The sequence below is a fragment of the Lithobates pipiens genome, unplaced genomic scaffold, assembly GCF_037356315.1.
Source record: "Lithobates pipiens isolate NorthernLeopardFrog02 unplaced genomic scaffold, aLitPip1_a1.2 Scaffold_48, whole genome shotgun sequence".
Classification (NCBI taxonomy): Eukaryota; Metazoa; Chordata; class Amphibia; order Anura; family Ranidae; genus Lithobates; species Lithobates pipiens.
Window position 1 is genome coordinate 4,173,919 of NW_027507872.1, and position 18,159 is coordinate 4,192,077.

Here is an 18,159-nt window from a genome sequence, read left to right on the forward strand (position 1 = left end):
CCCTTCTTCTTCTCTTTTCCTGCAACAGTCTAGGAGCCTGGTTTCAGCTCCCTGTGGTGGCAGCCCTGCATTCCAAAGTCCCACTCAAAGAACGAAAGACACTTTCACGGGACTTGAGAACTAAAAGTTCTCATTCATATTATCGTCCAATATAACTTTATACAGACAGCCCTCTGGAGTATATTATTTTCTGATCTTTTGCGCCTTTGTTATCATTAGTATAACCCTCTCAACCAGCTTGCATTGATTATAGGGTTAATTGCTATCTTGTCTGTCATTATCTATTCACTCTCCTATTTAAGAGCAGTCCACTGCAGCATTGCCTATACCTGCACTTGAGAAAGGAGCGCGCATGCCCGAACGAGGCTTACGCAAGCTCAGAAACGCGTTGTGCTTTTGGGTACCCCCCCGGCTGACATCACACGCTGTCTACGAGCCAGTCTGAGTCTCTGTGCATCACAGAACACAGCAGAGCTTCCCCTAGCGCGCTGTGGAGGAGGATTCATCCAGTAACAGCACCAGCGAAAGGGAACAGTGATTTGACTATCAAACGGAGGACAATAATAATTATGGATGTAAGTGAGACTTTTATTTATTGTATAAAATAAATGCACTTTTTACTGATTTGGTGCTCTTCTATATATTCCTTTATTGGTATCCTATTCATGAGATGACTTCACTCTAAAGAAGCAGCTGCCGCAGGTGATTGTGCACATACATCCCTTATCCTCTAAGGACTCAGATGAAAAAACCGCCCCCCTTGTATTCTACATGCCTTTTTATGCCTTGGAAAATGTGAGTGCATCATCTGTTTGTTTTACCTGTGAATAAATTGCCTTTTAAAAATCTACACCCAGAGGCGCCCCCTTCTTCTTCTCTTATACTAATGATAATACTATGGCAAGTGAGTAAAATATATGGTAACGAAGGTGAACTTGAAAAAGGTGAAACGTTTTAGAGAAGAGTTATATATATAGGGAACAAAGAATGTATGTATAAAAGAGTTGTGGAAAATGAACAGAAATGAAAAAAACAATGAAAATGAAAAAAATAAAAAAAATAAAAATGAAAAAAATAAAAAATAAATAAAAAAATAAAAAATAAATAAAAATAAAATAAATTTTTGCAAAAATACTAATAAAATTAATAATGATAATAATAATAATAATAATAATAAAAACAAAAATAGTGATAATAAAAATAAAAGTAAAAAAAAAAAAAAAATATGAGAATAAAGATGAAAATGAAAATGTAAATAATAATAATATTAATAATAATAAGAGGAATAAAAATGATAATAAAAATAAAGATAAATATAAAAATAAAAAATAAACATGAAAATAACTATAAATATAAAGATGGTAATAGTAAGTATATTTATAGGTGGTAGGTAATTTTGGATCTCAAAAGTATTGATAATAGGCCAAATTGAGAAATGCCTATAGAGACGTTGATAACAACTAAAGGCTTGAATAATGTGAACATGGTAATCATAATGATAACAACAACAATAGTAGTAATAGCAATAATGCTACCACCATTACTCTTACTACTAATCAATCTTGACTGGTTGGAGGTATTATAAATGAAGAAATAACTTCATGTTAATAGCATATGATCATGAGCCCAGTTACAGATAAATGCGACTTAGTCGCATTTTTAAACGCACGACAATGATGTTGATGGTGGAGATACAAGATCAATATATCACATTTGTATGTGAAAACTCACGTCAAGATTGATAGAGGTGATGCAATTAAATTATGTTTAAAAGATATGTGTATAAAAAGGTATATGTATAAAGGAGGAAGGAAGGGAAATTGTTTACGAGCCTTCACAGTTAAAATATATACCCAAGTTCTGTGTGTACAGAAACGGAGAGATCAAACATAATTATATAAAAATCATATACATAAAAAGGAGAAATCACATACATAAAAACAAGGTATTCCATATGCATATATATATATATATACCAAGGAGAGGAGGGGAAGGGTATTGGCATTGGGATCGCAGTCCTTCCAGGAGAGAAACGAGGAGAGAAATGAGATCACTAATATATAAGCGAGATAACAAACAACAATAGTAGTAATAGTAATAATGCTACCACTACCACCACTACTACTACTAATAAATCTTGACTGGTTGGAGGTATTATAAATGAAGAATAAACTCATGATGATAACATATAATCATCAGCCCAATTACAGGTAGACTGCGACTTAGTCGCATTTTTAAACGCACGACAATGATGTTGATGGTGGAGATACAAGATATAATAAAATAAAATAATATATGACAATTGTATGTGAAAACTCGCGTCATAATTGATATAGGTGATGCGATTAAATTATGTTTAAAAGATATGTGTATAAAAAGGTATATGTATAAAGAAGGAGGGAAGGAAAATTGTTTACGAACCTTCACAGTTAAAATATATACCTAAGAAGCTCCTTTCCTGCAGCTGGGGGAGGATGTGATGTGGGAAGGCTGGGGGAGGAGCCCGAGGCGGTGTCTGTGAGGACGGAAGGGGAGGCAGGAGATCCATGGCAGCAAGTCCGATGCAGATGCTGGTGAAGTGGGATAGAACACTGTGTTAGAGGACAGCACATGGTGACCCCCGCAGATGCCTATTCCCCACGATATTGGATCAGGAGACCAAGGAGGAGTGACTGATAGATCGGGGTGGACAGCAGTAAAGGATGCAGGAAACTGAACAGGGGTAAGTGAGAGATATCCCTGGTTCAATCTAAAAAATGGCTGCAAGAGAAAACACCTGATCCTGAGACCCCACGAGTGACTGTTGGTGCTGGCCTCCCCTCTGTCTCCTCCATACGCCCCCCCTCTTATCTCTGCCTTTGTGTGCTCTGTATATTATGCTCTGTATACTACCCTCCAGAGCCCCTAGGTTATCCAGCGCTGTTGCATCATGAACTGTGTTTGAACTGTGTTTGCTGTGGAAGCTAAAGAGATTTGATGACTAACTGAGGGAGAGATGCAGCAGCTGGGGCTGGCTAAAATCTAAATGACTGGAGACATAAGAGAGGTCTTGATGGAGCAATGATTCTTTTTGAAACCTATGGATCTATGAGAGCTACGGAATTGAAATGTTTGTATGAACTGTACCAATGAGAGGACCTGTTTAAATGTCAAAATCCACCAAGTCCCAGAATTTTCAATTCCATCTAAACTAGGGGGCCTGAGAGGGTTAAGTGACTGGAGACATAAGAGAGGTCTTGATGGAGCAATGATTTTGTCTGAAAACTATGAACCCATGAGATCTATGGAATTTAACGGTTTGCATGAACATTATTAACGAGAGGGCCTATTTAAATATCAATGACTGCCTAATAACCCTAGGAGCGGCTCAATTGATTAAATGCTGGAATTACTAAACTGATAGTTGAAACTAGTACTGAGTTTTAAGCTCACTTAAGGACTATGTATTGATACAGCTTAGTACTGACTGAAAAGGTTATGAACTATGTTACGAACTAAGCTGCAAATTAAATGATGAACTCTGCGATTTAACTATGCGATAAGCTCGGAGCGATATCTACTGGAGAGTAAATTTCCATTATGTGGTGGATAGCAGCTGATTAGACAATTGGGTCAAGCTGAAATAGAGCTGCAAAAGTATAAGGACATTCCCCCTTTTTTTTTTTCCCTTTCCTTTTTCTTTTTTCCTCTCTCTCTACGTGTCCTCCTACCCCTCTTATGCTATATAGAGATCGGAAAAAAGGGACGAAGGGTACGTTTTTTTTATAGGTCCTTTACAGGATCTTTACATGTGCCCTAATAAAAAAAAGTAAAAAAAAAAAAAAAAAAATCCATCAAGTCGCTGAATTTTCAATTCTTTCGTTTCAATATTTTTTATTTTGCATCAAGAACAGTAAACAAAGTCAACGTGAAAATGACTAAAACATAGTGAAAGACAATATAGAGATATGGACAGTCTTAAGTTTGAATATGTCAAGCCAGTTTTCAAGCATACAGAGCGTTATAATACTGACCCGAATCCAAACACGAAATACATATGATGGGAAGTACACATTCATGTAACTGAGGTAAACATTTGCCTCTAATAGGCCTGAGCTAACGTAGGCATTAGAACAAAATCCCAGTCAAATAAGGAAGAAAATACATAAAAAATATAATGGTCATGGAAGGAGGGAGGGAGCTCCGCCACCCCATAAGGGCTCTTTGCTGTGGCCGAGGGCCCCTATCCCCCTGCCAAAAATAAAGACAGATAGGACCAGGAGTAAATCAACAAGGGTTATTAAATTATATACGTGAGCCATCATATGTAACCAAAACATGTAGCATGGCTATAATGTAACAATAATCCTGAGATGAATGGAACAACAACCCTAACGGGCACAGAAGCCCAGTGCAACTGGATGTAAGTATGTAAATCAGGTTTCTGTGAACCGAGTGTAAAATACTGAGATCCACATTGCGATGCAGGAACTGGCCCTAAAATCAGCTGGCCCGGCCCAACTCCGCAATGAAGTGTCCACTAAAGACCGTCTCTCACTAGGCTCCTTAGAAGAAGGTGAAGAATAAAAAATAGTAGAAAAGGAGAAGAAGAGGAAGGGAGAAAGATATAAAAAAGGTAAAGGGAAGTGGCATTTTCCTACAGGAGTCGCCTGGGGGTAACAGAACCGTAATCAGGGTCTAAATCCGGGCGCATTTATGTGGATAAAGAAACTCCCACGAAGTGCGCCCATGGTTCCCAAGTGGCCCTGAATTTATCCGAGCGGTCCAGGAGTACGCTTGCTGTCTTTTCTTGTAACATAATCCAGGAAATTTTCCTTTTGGCCTGTATAGTGGAAACATAGGGCTGCTTCCAGGCTTTGGCAAGAGTGAGCTTAGCACCCAATAAAATTAAAGTGATGAGGCGTTGCGTACTCCTGGAGGCTCCCTCTGTAGGGAAATTAAGAAGTGCCACCAGAGGAGACATCTGAACCGGTGTTGCAGAGACTCTGGATATCCAGGTAAAGATCCTATACCAGAACTGCCGTATTCTAGGGCATGTCCACCACGTGTGTATCATGTCACCTCGAAGGCCGCATCCCCTGAAGCACAGTGGGGAGGCGGAAGGGAACATTTTGGCCAATTTCGAAGGGACTAGGTACCATCTTGTAAGCACCTTGACACCAGCCTCTATCATACTTGGGTTAAGGATACCTCTGAAGGATTTCAGGAACACCCCATGCCACTGCTCAATGCTCCAGGATTGGTTAAGGTCCTCTTCCCAGGCCGACATATAAGATGTCTTGGACTTTGTGGAAGACAGTGCCTTATAAATGACTGAAATCCCCCCCCTCTGCTCATTGGACTGACAGCACCATGTTTCATAAGACGTCACCTGAGGACCACTGGGAAGGGACTTGCATTTTTTGTGTAGGAAATTTGAGATCTGAGTGAATCGAAATATTTCAGTGGGGGGCATATCAAGTTTGCTGGTGCAGTAGGCTTTAGAGATTGGGCCCACTGGTCTGAGGAAATGACCTATTCTATATAGCCCCTTGTCCAGCCACCATTGAAAGGCTTTAATGTTCAGGCCCGGAGGGAAGTCTGGGTTATGGAATAGGTGAGATAAAGGTTTTAATTGGGAAATTAGTGAGCAATTATGTTTAAGTCCATCCCAAACTGCGAAGGAGTGCGAGAGAGTTGGTGAAAGGATCGGAGGTCTCATCTTTTTAGGGCTCCACATCAGGAAGTCTAGCGTGTGCCTAGGTACCGCTTGTTTCTCTATCTGTATCCAATCAGGCTGTTCCCATCTAGAATAGACAGCTGACATCTGTGCCAATTGGGCTGCTTGATAATATAGACGTAAGTTTGGAAGTCCCAAACCACCTTCCGATTTGGATCGGAATAAAATAGATTTAGAAAATCTATGTCCACCCTTACCCCCGACAAATTTAATAACTTTCGCTTGAAAGCGTTGCAGGCGTACTCTATCCACCGGGATGGGAAGAGCCCTGAAATAATACAGAATGCGAGGGAGCAGCGTCATTTTTATAGCATTGATTCTACCCAGCCAGGATAGGGACAGCCCAGTCCACCCGATGAGATCCTCCTCCAATTTGTGGAATAACGAAGGGTAATTAGCTTGATGGAGGAGATCAATCCTAGTGGTTAATTTAATCCCCAAATACGATATTGATGAGTCACTCCAGGTGAACTTGAAGCTGTCCCTAAGCCTTTCTATGAGTGAGCCAGGAATATTAACATTAAGAGCTTGAGATTTCTGATAATTAACCCTGAGACCCGAAATCGATCCAAAGTCATCCAAGAGACTACAAATATTGGGCAACGAGGTTAGGGGGGAAGAGACGAACATAAGGATGTCGTCTGCAAATAAAGCACATTTGTGTTGGATAGAACCGCAATGGATACCTTGTATATTTGGGTTATGCCTAATGGCTATGGCCAGGGATTCGATCGCTATTGCAAAAATTAAAGGGGAAAGCGGACATCCCTGTCTTGTCCCTCTGGATATGGGGAAAGATTCCGAATAAAATCCCTGCAGACGTACCTGGGCCTTTGGGGACGAGTACAGGGCGCGCAAGACATTGAGAAAAGACTCTCCAAATCCCCAACGTTGTAGGGTGGTGAAAATATATGACCAGTGTACAGAGTCAAACGCTTTTTGGAGATCCAAAGACAAGAGGCATCCCTGTCTGGAAGATTTCCCGTCCCAGTTCGAATTAAGAAGCGATATGATGTCTATGGCCCTTCGAGTTTGGTCCGGACCTTGTCGACCCGGAATGAATCCCACTTGGTCCTTGTGTATGTATAAGCTAATGAAGGAAGCCAGACGATCCGCAAGGATCTTGGTCAGAATCTTTAAATCATTATTGATAAGAGAGATTGGTCTATAATTACCGACTGAACTGGCATCTTTATTAGGCTTAGGGAGAACAGTGATGTAAGCCTCATTGAGAGAGGAATCTAAACTCCCCCCCCCTTCGGAGAGTGTTGAAAAAACGGGCCATGTATGGAGCAAGCGTAGGGGCAAACGCCTTATAGTAGGGAATTGAAAACCCGTCCGGACCAGGGGCTGAATGCGTTTTCAAATTTTTAATCACAGAATTTTCAATTCTTAAAGCAAAAGTGAAGAGAAATATTCCATCTAAACTAGGGAGCCTGAGAGGTGAAACGGCAGGATATTCTTCTCTCCCCTTACCCCTCCTTTCAAATCAATAAAAGCAAAGATTGGAACCGAGAGGTACTCCCCTCTATACAGGACAACTATTTTGTCAAACAAGATAAGTGAACAAGATACATGATGAGGGGAAGATCACATAAAACAACAGAACCTAAAACCCCGAGCGAGAGTTTAAATACTAGTGTAACTGCTAGTTCAATACAAAAATACTTGACAACTAAAGAGGGTAACCAAAAAAGCCCAGATGTAGAAAAAAAAACATCCTTGCCAACCAAAAACGCAAAAAAGGAAATGGCTAAGTTAAAAGGAGCCCAAGGAGATAAAACAAGAGAAGAAACACAAACAGAGAGAGAGAGATGGAAACTTACGCGGGGGAAGGGGAAGAACAGCGAAGTATAGCTCAAATGCCCACAAAGATCGAGATGATGGCAATGTTTGAAAGGATGGAAAGTTTAATTAAGAGTGAGATTACAAATGTCCGGATGGATCTGGGCCATTTGCTGCGGAGAGTAGAAGAGGCTGAGGAGAGAACTGAGAAACAAACACAAGAAATCGCAGAATTAAAATCGCAAGTGAAAGCACTGCAAATAAACCAAAGAAATACCTTTTATAAAATGGAAGCACAGGAAAATCAAAATAGATGCCAAAATCTAAGGATAAGAGCCCTCCCAGAGCAAAATGGAGAGAAACTGGAAGAAAAAATAAGGAAAATATTTAACCCCCTACTAGGACGAGAAGAGGACGAGGAGTTAAAGATCGATAGAGTACATAGAATCAGAAAGCCTCTAGGAATGAAGGAGGAAACCCCATGAGATGTCATTGTTAAATTCCATCGGTATACAGACAAGGAGAAAATATGGAGGAACCTCAGAGAGAGACACCCGTTGCAATACGAGCAAACAACTTTGCAAGTATTAAACTATATCCCCCTTCTAGAAGAATTGAGAGAAGAAATAAGGAGAATGAGAGCAAAGCCCCTGTCATGGTTAGGAAGAATTAATGCCTTAAAAATGATTATTCAACCTAAAATCCTTTATAAATTTCAGCTATTACCAATATATATCCCCCCCCCCCCCCCCTATATTTTAAAATGATAAATTCTTTAATTTCTAAATTTATCTGGATGTCATCTTGTGTCAGTTCGGATGAAGATAAATTAAATATTTTTACCGTCTCTGAACTTTTCCACTGGTGTTTATGTTTTCTTCGTCCGGCTCTACACCCTCGTCTGTAAGTTTTCTTTTTCTCCGATGTTTTTGGTGAGGGCCTCTCTCTAAAAAAGGAGAGAAGGAAAGGGCCGTCGAATGGGATGGAATCTCCCCTTTATCAAAGTCGCCTACAAGTAAATTAAGGGATGGCGCAGATTCTTCTCCGTCATTTGTAACAACCGTGCCTTTATCAATACTAGTGGTGGGACTTAGATTGGATACGGCCTGTTCTTTGTGGATTGACGTTGGCTTAGCGTCTGATTTTAAAGTATTTTCTTGAATCCTAGGTGTATCGCATACATGCCCCGTAGGTGGTGCCATTTTTGGTATATTCTTATTACCATTGGATTTATGTGTATGTTTATTTTGATCTTGGTTTTTATTTTTATTTTTGTTTTTATTTTTATACTCCTGTGTGGGCAAAGATCTTACTGTATGTGTATTAGGATCTTTGACCTCATTAAAGAAAACAACCTTATTGAGACCAAACTAAAGAAATTCCATAGAGATATAGAGGATTACTCTCAAGATAGAATATTCTGTTGGAAAGAAAAGAAAAATATACCACCACTTATGTCACTACAACCTTTATTCAGAGCAGCAAATAATCATGATACCCTTAATCAAAATAGGGACCGCCCATCTTCTAATATTTGTACAGAACATCCCTGCCCTAATAAAAGAAGCAATACGGTCAAAGATCCTAATACACATACAGTAAGATCTTTGCCCACACAGGAGTATAAAAATAAAAACAAAAATAAAAATAAAAACCAAGATCAAAATAAACATACACATAAATCCAATGGTAATAAGAATATACCAAAAATGGCACCACCTATGGGGCATGTATGCGATACACCTAGGATTCAAGAAAATACTTTAAAATCAGATGCTAAGCCAACGTCAATCCACAAAGAACAGGCCGTATCCAATCTAAGTCCCACCACTAGTATTGATAAAGGCACGGTTGTTACAAATGAAGGAGAAGAATCTGCGCCATCCCTTAATTTACTTGTAGGCGACTTTGATAAAGGGGAGATTCCATCCCATTCGACGGCCCTTTCCTTCTCTCCTTTTTTATAGAGAGGCCTTCACCAAAAACATCGGAGAAAAAGAAAACTTACAGACGAGGGTGTAGAGCCGGACGAAGAAAACATAAACACCAGTGGAAAAGTTCAGAGACGGTAAAAATATTTAATTTATCTTCATCCGAACTGACACAAGATGACATCTCTCTGTTAAGCAGAGGCCTCACCTTCTCCCCCACTGTTCAGCCCAATTCGTTCCAACTATTCAAAGACCTCAACAAGTTCATTAGAAACCTGACTCTTAAAAGATATTTTCATTTACAAACTATTAAAAAACAAGCCTCAGAGCCACCCACATTTCAACTAAATGTACCTCCCCCAGGACTTCACTCTGATGACTGTACCAATAGCCCTACCAGTACATTAGGTACCTGTAGTATTTACAATGACAACTCAGACCCTGAAGATAATATAACAGACCCAGACTGGGAACTCTTCGCACAACATTTTCAGACATCACCCCCAGTCCTGCACACCAATTTGAAACCAAAGTCTTCTTTTTTTCCTACCAAGTCTAAGGGACCCTATGTTGAGTCATTCTATAGAGTAGTCATGGCAGATTTACAAAAGTTGTGTGAGCAATCCGCCAAGACACAGAAATATTGCATTAACAATCTAACGCCTGGAGAAAAAATGTCACTGAAACAATTTTTAAATAACCCTGACCTTATCATCAAGCCAGCCGAAAAAGGGGGTGGGATTGTCATACAGGACAGAACAACTTATGTGGCCGAAGCATTGAGATTACTTTCAGATAAAAATACTTACCAAAAACTATCCAGCGACCCTTTAGCCTCCTATCGTATTGAAGCTGAGGCTCTCATCCAAAAGGCCGTATCTAATCAAGTTATTGACAAAAAAGAAGCCCTGTTCATACAAAAAAGCTTTTATAGCACACCTTACTTTTATCATCTGCCCAAGGTACATAAGGATACATCAAATCCACCAGGTAGGCCTATCGTTGCCTCCATGAATAGCGTCAGCAGCGGCTTTTCCCTGTATATCGACTTTTTCTTGCAACCCTTGGCCCAAAATTTACCCTCATATATTCGTGACTCAATACATCTTCTGGATCTCTTGTCCCCATACATTTGGAATGAAAACTACTCTTGGTTGTCACTGGACGTAAATTCTTTATACACCTCGATTCCACACGAGGTGGGCTTATTAGCAGTACAACATTTCTTATGACTCGATTCAAGCCTCAACACCAGACAGGCTTCATTTATTTTGGAGGCAACTACTTATTGTCTTACTCGTAATTATTTTGAATTTGAAGCTGAATTTTACCTACAGACCCGAGGTACAGCGATGGGTGCTAATTTCGCGCCCTCCTATGCCAACCTTACCATGGGTCTGTGGGAAAATCGATATATCCTTAATAATAACCCTTTTGCACAACAAGTGATATTCTTTGGTCGGTACATCGACGACATCGTGATTATCTGGGATGGTACCCCATCCCAGGTAGATGATTTCGTCCGCCATTGTAATGATAATGAGTTAGGCTTGTCCTTCTCTTCCGTATGAGATAAAGATAGTCTTGCCTTTCTCGATCTGGAATTGAGCCACGAGGGAAACACCATCTTTGCCCGTAATTATACAAAACCCACCGCAGGTAACTCATACCTTCATTTCAACAGCTGCCATCACCCCTCATGGGTAAAAAACATCCCTAAGGGTCAGTTTTGCAGACTTAGACAAAACTGTACCAGAGACAGTGACTACATATTACAGAGTTCCCTTCTAAAGGAGAAGTTCATTGATAAGGGTTATCCTCCAGATTTAGTCGAACATGCTTATAATATCTACCTACCCGGAAAGAAACCAAAATCCGCTAAGCCCCCAGAAGAATCCTCTGTACGGTTTATTACTAGCTTTCACAGACAATATAAAAAAATGGAGTACATTTTGGGCAAACATTGGGATATCTTAAAACAGGACCCACATTTGTGCTCCTCCCTGGGAGATAGACCAAAAGTTACCTACAGGAGGGCACCAACTCTTAAAAATAAAATTTCACCGAGCAAACTCAAATATAAACAAGAACCCGGTCCCTTGTGTCTTATTCCACTTGTAGGCATGTATAGATGTAATAAAACACTGTGCAAGACTTGCGATTTTGTCAATCATGGCCAGAAGAGCTTTACCCATAAGGGTATCATACACTCAGCAACCCAGTTCCACAACTGCTCCAGCAACTATGGCGTGTACGGCCTCACCTGTCCCTGCAAAATGCTGTATGTAGGCCGGACCATCTGCCCTCTTAGACAGCGTTTTGGCAAACATAGACGACTGATTGAACTGGGTTCAGACAAACATGGTGTACCCCGACACTTTTTAGAATTTCATGATCGATCCACCATGGGCCTACAAGTTTGGGTCATCGAGTCCATACCAGCGGGGGTGTCTGAAGCAAAACGCTTCTCCAGATTATGTGAGCGCGAAACATATTGGATTTTTTCTTTGGACACCCTCGCTCCTAATGGCCTCAATGAGGAAATTGAGATCCATACTATCCTCTAAAATAGTTCTCGCTTACAGTATATATTAGTGATCTAATTTCTCTCCTTGTTTCTCTCCTGGAAGGACTGCGATACCAATGCCCTTCTCCTTCTTTCCTTGGTATATATATGCATATGGAATACTTTGTTTTTATGTATGCGATTTTTTTAATGTATGCGATTTTGTATATGATTTTTATATAATTGTTATATGTTTGATCTCTCGGTTTCTGTACACACAGAACTTAAAATATATACCTAACTGTGAAGGTTCGTAAACAATTTTCCTTCCCTCCTTCTTTATACATATACCTTTTTATACACATATCTTTTAAACATAATTTAATCGCATCACCTATATCAATTATGACGCGAGTTTTCACATACAATTGTCATATATTGAACTTGTATCTCCACCATCAACATCATTGTCGTGCGTTTAAAAATGCGACTAAGTCGCAGTCTACCTGTAATTGGGCTGATGATTATATGTTATCATCATGAGTTTATTCTTCATTTATAATACCTCCAACCAGTCAAGATTTATTAGTAGTAGTAGTGGTGGTAGTGGTAGCATTATTACTATTACTACTATTGTTGTTTGTTATCTCGCTTATATATTAGTGATCTCATTTCTCTCCTCGTTTCTCTCGTGGAAGGACTGCGATCCCAATGCCAATACCCTTCCCCTCCTCTCCTTGGTATATATATGCATATGGAATACCTTGTTTTTATGTATGTGATTTCTCCTTTTTATGTATATGATTTTTATATAATTATGTTTGATCTCTCCGTTTCTGTACACACAGAACTTGGGTATATATTTTAACTGTGAAGGCTCGTAAACAATTTCCCTTCCTTCCTCCTTTATACATATACCTTTTTATACACATATCTTTTTTTTTTTTTGTATAACATTTTATTGAAATTTTTGAGAAAGAGAAAAGATCAACAGTAGCAGATACATCCATTTGCTATAAGACATAGTTAAAAGATATATTAAACAATATATAATGTTGAAATGAGCACAGTATGTCTGGTTATGTTACTATCATAAACTATATAAGTTTCTGTGGATGCAAAGATCATATAGCTAAAAAAAAATAGTATAAGTAATCAAATTATAGAATACTAAAAGGATATGGAGAGCATTAGTTTAAACACGGCTAAAAGATAGCTCAGAATTCGAATATGCTGCTAAGAAATTCATGAGGAAAATATGTAAATAAATTTATAGTGGTTTTAAGAAAATATAAAGGCATTATAACTTGTATATAAGGTAAGTTTGGAAAATAGAAGGGGGAGAAAGTAGGTAGGGTCGAGATTAGCTTGTGTGTTTAAAAAAAAAAAAAAGGGGGGAATTAAGGTCAATTAAAATGCATCTGTATATTATCAAGATATCATAGTGAGTATTCATGTGAGGATCCTAGTATATGTCGCTGTTGTACGGAAATGCAACCAGCAGGTCCATGTTTGCGTAAATTTAGGTTGTGTTTCTTTCGCCTGGTGGATAAGTTCCTCCATTTCAGCCGTTTTATTTATGCGTATGAACCATTCTTTGAGGGATGGTGGTTCAGTGGATTTCCATCTGTTGGGTATACACATATTCACTGCCATGATCATGTGCATGGTCAAGGATCTGAGGTATGATCGTGTGGGAGATGGGAAGTGTAATAACATTTGTGCCAGGGAATATTCAAGAGAAAATGTAGTTACTTGTTGGGTAATGTTATGTACTTCCTTCCAAAATGGTTGGATTTTGGGACATGACCACCATATGTGAATTAAAGATCCAACCTCCATATTGCATCTCCAGCAGAGTGGGGAAGTGGTTGGGTACATGTGATGCAATTTAGATGGTGTTCTATACCATCGAGACAATAACTTGAATGCATTCTCTTGAGCATAAACATTCATAGATCCTTTATGTATCACTGTATAGATATGCGTCCAATTTTTCTCCGTAAGCTTAATGGAAAGATCTTTTTGCCATTTATCTAAGACCCAATTCTCAGAACTGGTTTGGGTAGGAAATAGAAGATTATAAGAGAAAGAAATTAAGTGCCTTTGTGGTTCGTTTTTCAGACACATTATTTCAAAGGGGGTTTTAGGTCTCGTCCATTCATAGGTTTTGGCGTTTATATTTAGAAAATGTCTAATTTGTTGATATGTCTGTGATGAAAAATTAGAGGCATTTAGCTTAAGCAAAAGGGTGGCATAAGAAATTGGACGGTTGGTGTCAAAAAAATGTTCAGCCCGGATCGTGTTGTGTGGCCAGTCTGGTAGAAAAGAGGGTTGAATACCGGGTGCGAATGCAGGATTCATCTTAAGCGGAGTCAAGGGTCCCATGATAGAGGAAAGGTTGAATTTGTCACAGAGTTGTCGGAAGGTGTTCAATGTCGGGGATATAATTGGATGATTTACGTATACTGGAGGGATGTGTTTCCTGAGTAACCAAGGAGATTGGGCTATCGGTATCGAGGATAGCGAATCTTCAACTTTAACCCATGCTTTTTGTGCAGAATGAACATTCCAATCTATAATTCTAGTCAGTTGACATGCCTGGTAGTATTTTTTAATATCTGGCATACCCAAACCCCCCTTGAGTTTGGGGGTGGTAAGTCTCTCATAGTTTAATCTAGGTTTCGATGTTCCCGAAATAAAATCTGAGCACAATTTGCGATAGGTAGTAAAAAATGAGTTTGGTAATTTAATTGGAATCGTTTGAAAAAGGTATAATATTCTAGGTAGGATGTTCATCTTCATAATAGCAGCTCTGCCAAACCAGGAAAAGACTCCGGTAGACACTTGGTGAGATCATTTTTAATGTTACGTAAAAGAGGCAAGTAATTCTCGGAATATAAGTTTGTCAATGATGTAGGTAATTGTATACCTAGATATGTGAGACTGTTACGTGTCCATTTAAAGGGAAAGTTAATTTGACATAGCTTATATAATTTTGTGGGTAATGAGATATTTAGGGCATTAGATTTAGAAAAGTTTATCTGGAGATTTGATAATTTTTTAAAATATTCCAAAGTTTGAAGCAAATTAGGGATAGACGTCAAGGGTTCAGATAGAAACAGAAGTATATCATCAGCAAATGCTGCTGTTTTAAACGTGGTTCCCTTGATCTCTATGCCCTTTATGTCGGGGTTATCTCTAATATTGCGTAGCAGTGGTTCAAGAGTAAGAACAAAGATCAGAGGGGATAGTGGACAACCCTGACGTGTACCGTTCGTAATGGAGAAGGCATTCGATAGATGACCATTTACCTGAACCTTGGCCGTTGGGATGGAATATAATAGATTGATATAATTTATCATCTGAGGGGGGAGTCTAATCATGTGTAGCGTTTCCATCATGTAGTCCCAGTTCACTCTATCGAATGCCTTCTCTGCATCTAATGATAATAAAAAGCCTTTGTGTTTTTGGGAAGTAATCCAATGATGAATATTGATTGCTTTAAGGGTATTATCTCTTGCTTCTCTGCTGGGTATAAAGCCTACTTGGTCAGGATGGATCAGGTCAGGAAGTAAGGGGAGAATTCTGTTCGCCAAAATTTTGGCATACCATTTTAGGTCTACATTTAATAGTGAAATGGGTCTATAGTTCGTTACTTGTGAGGTGTCTTTGCCTGGTTTAGGGATCACCGTGATGTGTGCAGTAAGGAGGTCTCTGGGTGGAGTGGTGTGTGGAGTTATATTTTCGAAGGAAGCTACGAAGTAAGGGATCAATAGTTGTGCATACGTTTTATAATACCCAACAGTTAGTCCATCTGGACCTGGGCTTTTACCCGATTTCAGGAGTTTCAAGGCAGATGTAGCTTCATCTATGGTTATAGGTGAGTCCATTGTTTGATAAGCTGAATCAGAGATTGGAGTGGGACTATAACATCGTAAAAAGTCGGTAACCAATTGCTTCCTCTTAGAGGAGGTTTGGGGGGTGGTAGTTTCGGATAGGTTATATAATTTAGAATAGTAATCTACAAATTGTTGAGCTATATCCTGAGTTAAATTAATTTTGCGGCCTAGTGGATCCGTAAGCGAATGAACAGTGTGAGATGCTTTCCTGGATTGAAGGGCTCTTGCTAAAAATTTGCTAGTTTTGTTTCCATATTCATAGAACGTTTTTTGGGAAAGAATGTATCTGCGTCGAGTTTGCTTACCAAGAAGATCTAACATTTCCTTCCTAGCATTGGTTAATGTAAGCATGGTGGCGGAAGCCCTTGTGGCTTTATGTGCTTTTTCAAGTTGTCTAATTTTATCAGTCAGTTCAAAGAATTTTTTCTGGGCTTCTTTCTTGCGTTTGGCTGCAGCTGCAATAAGAATGCCTCTTATTACGCATTTGTGGGCTTCCCAATTAATCAGGGGCGAGGTATCAGAAGCTTTGTTTTCCAGGAAAAATTTTTTTATTCCTTTTTCTACATCCTTAACTATCGTTGGATCTGTAAGGAGAGAGGGGTCAAGTTTCCATGTATTCTTATGTGGGGAGGATGTGGGGAACGTTAAAGTTAATGATATTGGATGATGATCGGAGAGAAATAGGGGTTCTATGGTTGCATGGGATATTGCAGGGAGGTCAGCTTGTGAAATGAAAAGGTAATCAATTCTAGAGTACTTATTATGTGGTGCAGAGAAGAACGTGTAGTCTTTAGTATCTGGGTTTAAAGTGCGCCATGTGTCATGTAACAAAAGGGAATGGAATTGAGTTTTGATTGCTTTGAGTGCTGCATAGGGGAGGGACGAGGTGGAGGTAGATGTGTCAAGTGTAGGATTTAGGGGGACATTAAAGTCTCCACCTACTATTAAAGTACCTGTTTGAAAGTCAGTTAAATGTTGTAACGTGTCTCGAAAAAAGGATACTTGCTTATCGTTAGGGGCATATAAATTTGCTAGTGTGAATGTTTTTCCATTATAAGAAAATTTCAGGAAAATATATCTACCATTGTCATCAACAAGAGTTTCAGTGACTTGGAAAGGGCAATGTTTTGAAAATAAAACAGAAACTCCCTTTGATTTTGAAACATTGTTTGTAGAATGGAAAACCGTTGGGAAGTATCTGTTTTGCAATTTTGGAATCATAGCCGTCTTAAAATGGGTTTCTTGTAATAATAAAATGTCTACTTTCCATTTTTGCATAGTTAGCAGTAATTGGGTTCTCTTTTCAGGGATATTCAAGCCCTTGACATTAAGTGATACTATCTTAAGGCGATCTATTCCGGTTTTAGGTGAATTGGCAGGCATGTTGTAATAAAGAGTACAGATGTCTAGAAGAAAACTCTGGTATTGGGTAAGTTTGGCGAATATAGAAGGATTACCTTAAGTGGTATAAGTGAGAAAAGATATCTGATACTTTTGGTCGAGTATGTCTGTTCGACCCTATTATAGAGGGGGGTTAAAGGACAGTAAGGTACACTTGGTAAAGTCAGGGAAGTGGGGAATATCCGGCAACAGGTGAGTCCTGCTCTCCTGTTTCAGGGGTATTAACAGAGGCGGAGTGGTGAGTGGTGAACGAATCTAATAAATCTTGATAAAACAAGAGAAAGTAGGACAGTGATTGACACCACTATATAGGAGGTGGTCTTGGTGAGAAGAGATGGATATCCAGGTCCAAGGCCAAATCATTAGCCTGTTGTATTGAAAGTGTAAATATCTGCAGAGGAATGTAATATATACCGAGAGGATGAGGTAACAAAAAAATTTGAAATAAAAACCTTATATAAAAGAAAAGCTTGTGAGTGGTATGACAGTTGTCAAAGGTTAATGAAGTAAACGGGTTGTAATTTATGTAAATGTGGATTGAAGTATTGATCGAATTGCTAACATTGCATGTATGTTTATCGTGGAATATCGGGCTTCATGTATAAGTCGTTATTGACACAGTTAGCAATCTGTCTTTTGTATGGATTGAATGTGGATGGGTCTAAGCGATGTGAGGATCACGTGAAAGGTCGGGGCGTTCTTAAACATATATTCTTAAACATATATAACTTTTATATAACACTGAAAACATAGAAGTGAGAGAAAAAAAAAAAAAATCTAGTCTATCAACTCTATCCTTAAAGCTAGGTAGACACTCTGTCCGGCCACCCCAATAACCTTAGATATTTAGGGCATATCGCACGGGTATATTATCTTTGCTTTACGATTAATATCAAATATTCTATAATGTGATCC

At 39.0% G+C, this 18,159-nt stretch overlaps 1 protein-coding gene across 1 annotated transcript in view; it reads left to right on the forward strand.

Moving 5' to 3' along the window:
* The window catches only part of LIN7B (lin-7 cell polarity scaffold B), a 1,167,120-nt gene that overhangs the window by 914,947 nt on the left and 234,014 nt on the right, over positions 1-18,159 (forward strand). The window lies entirely within an intron of this gene.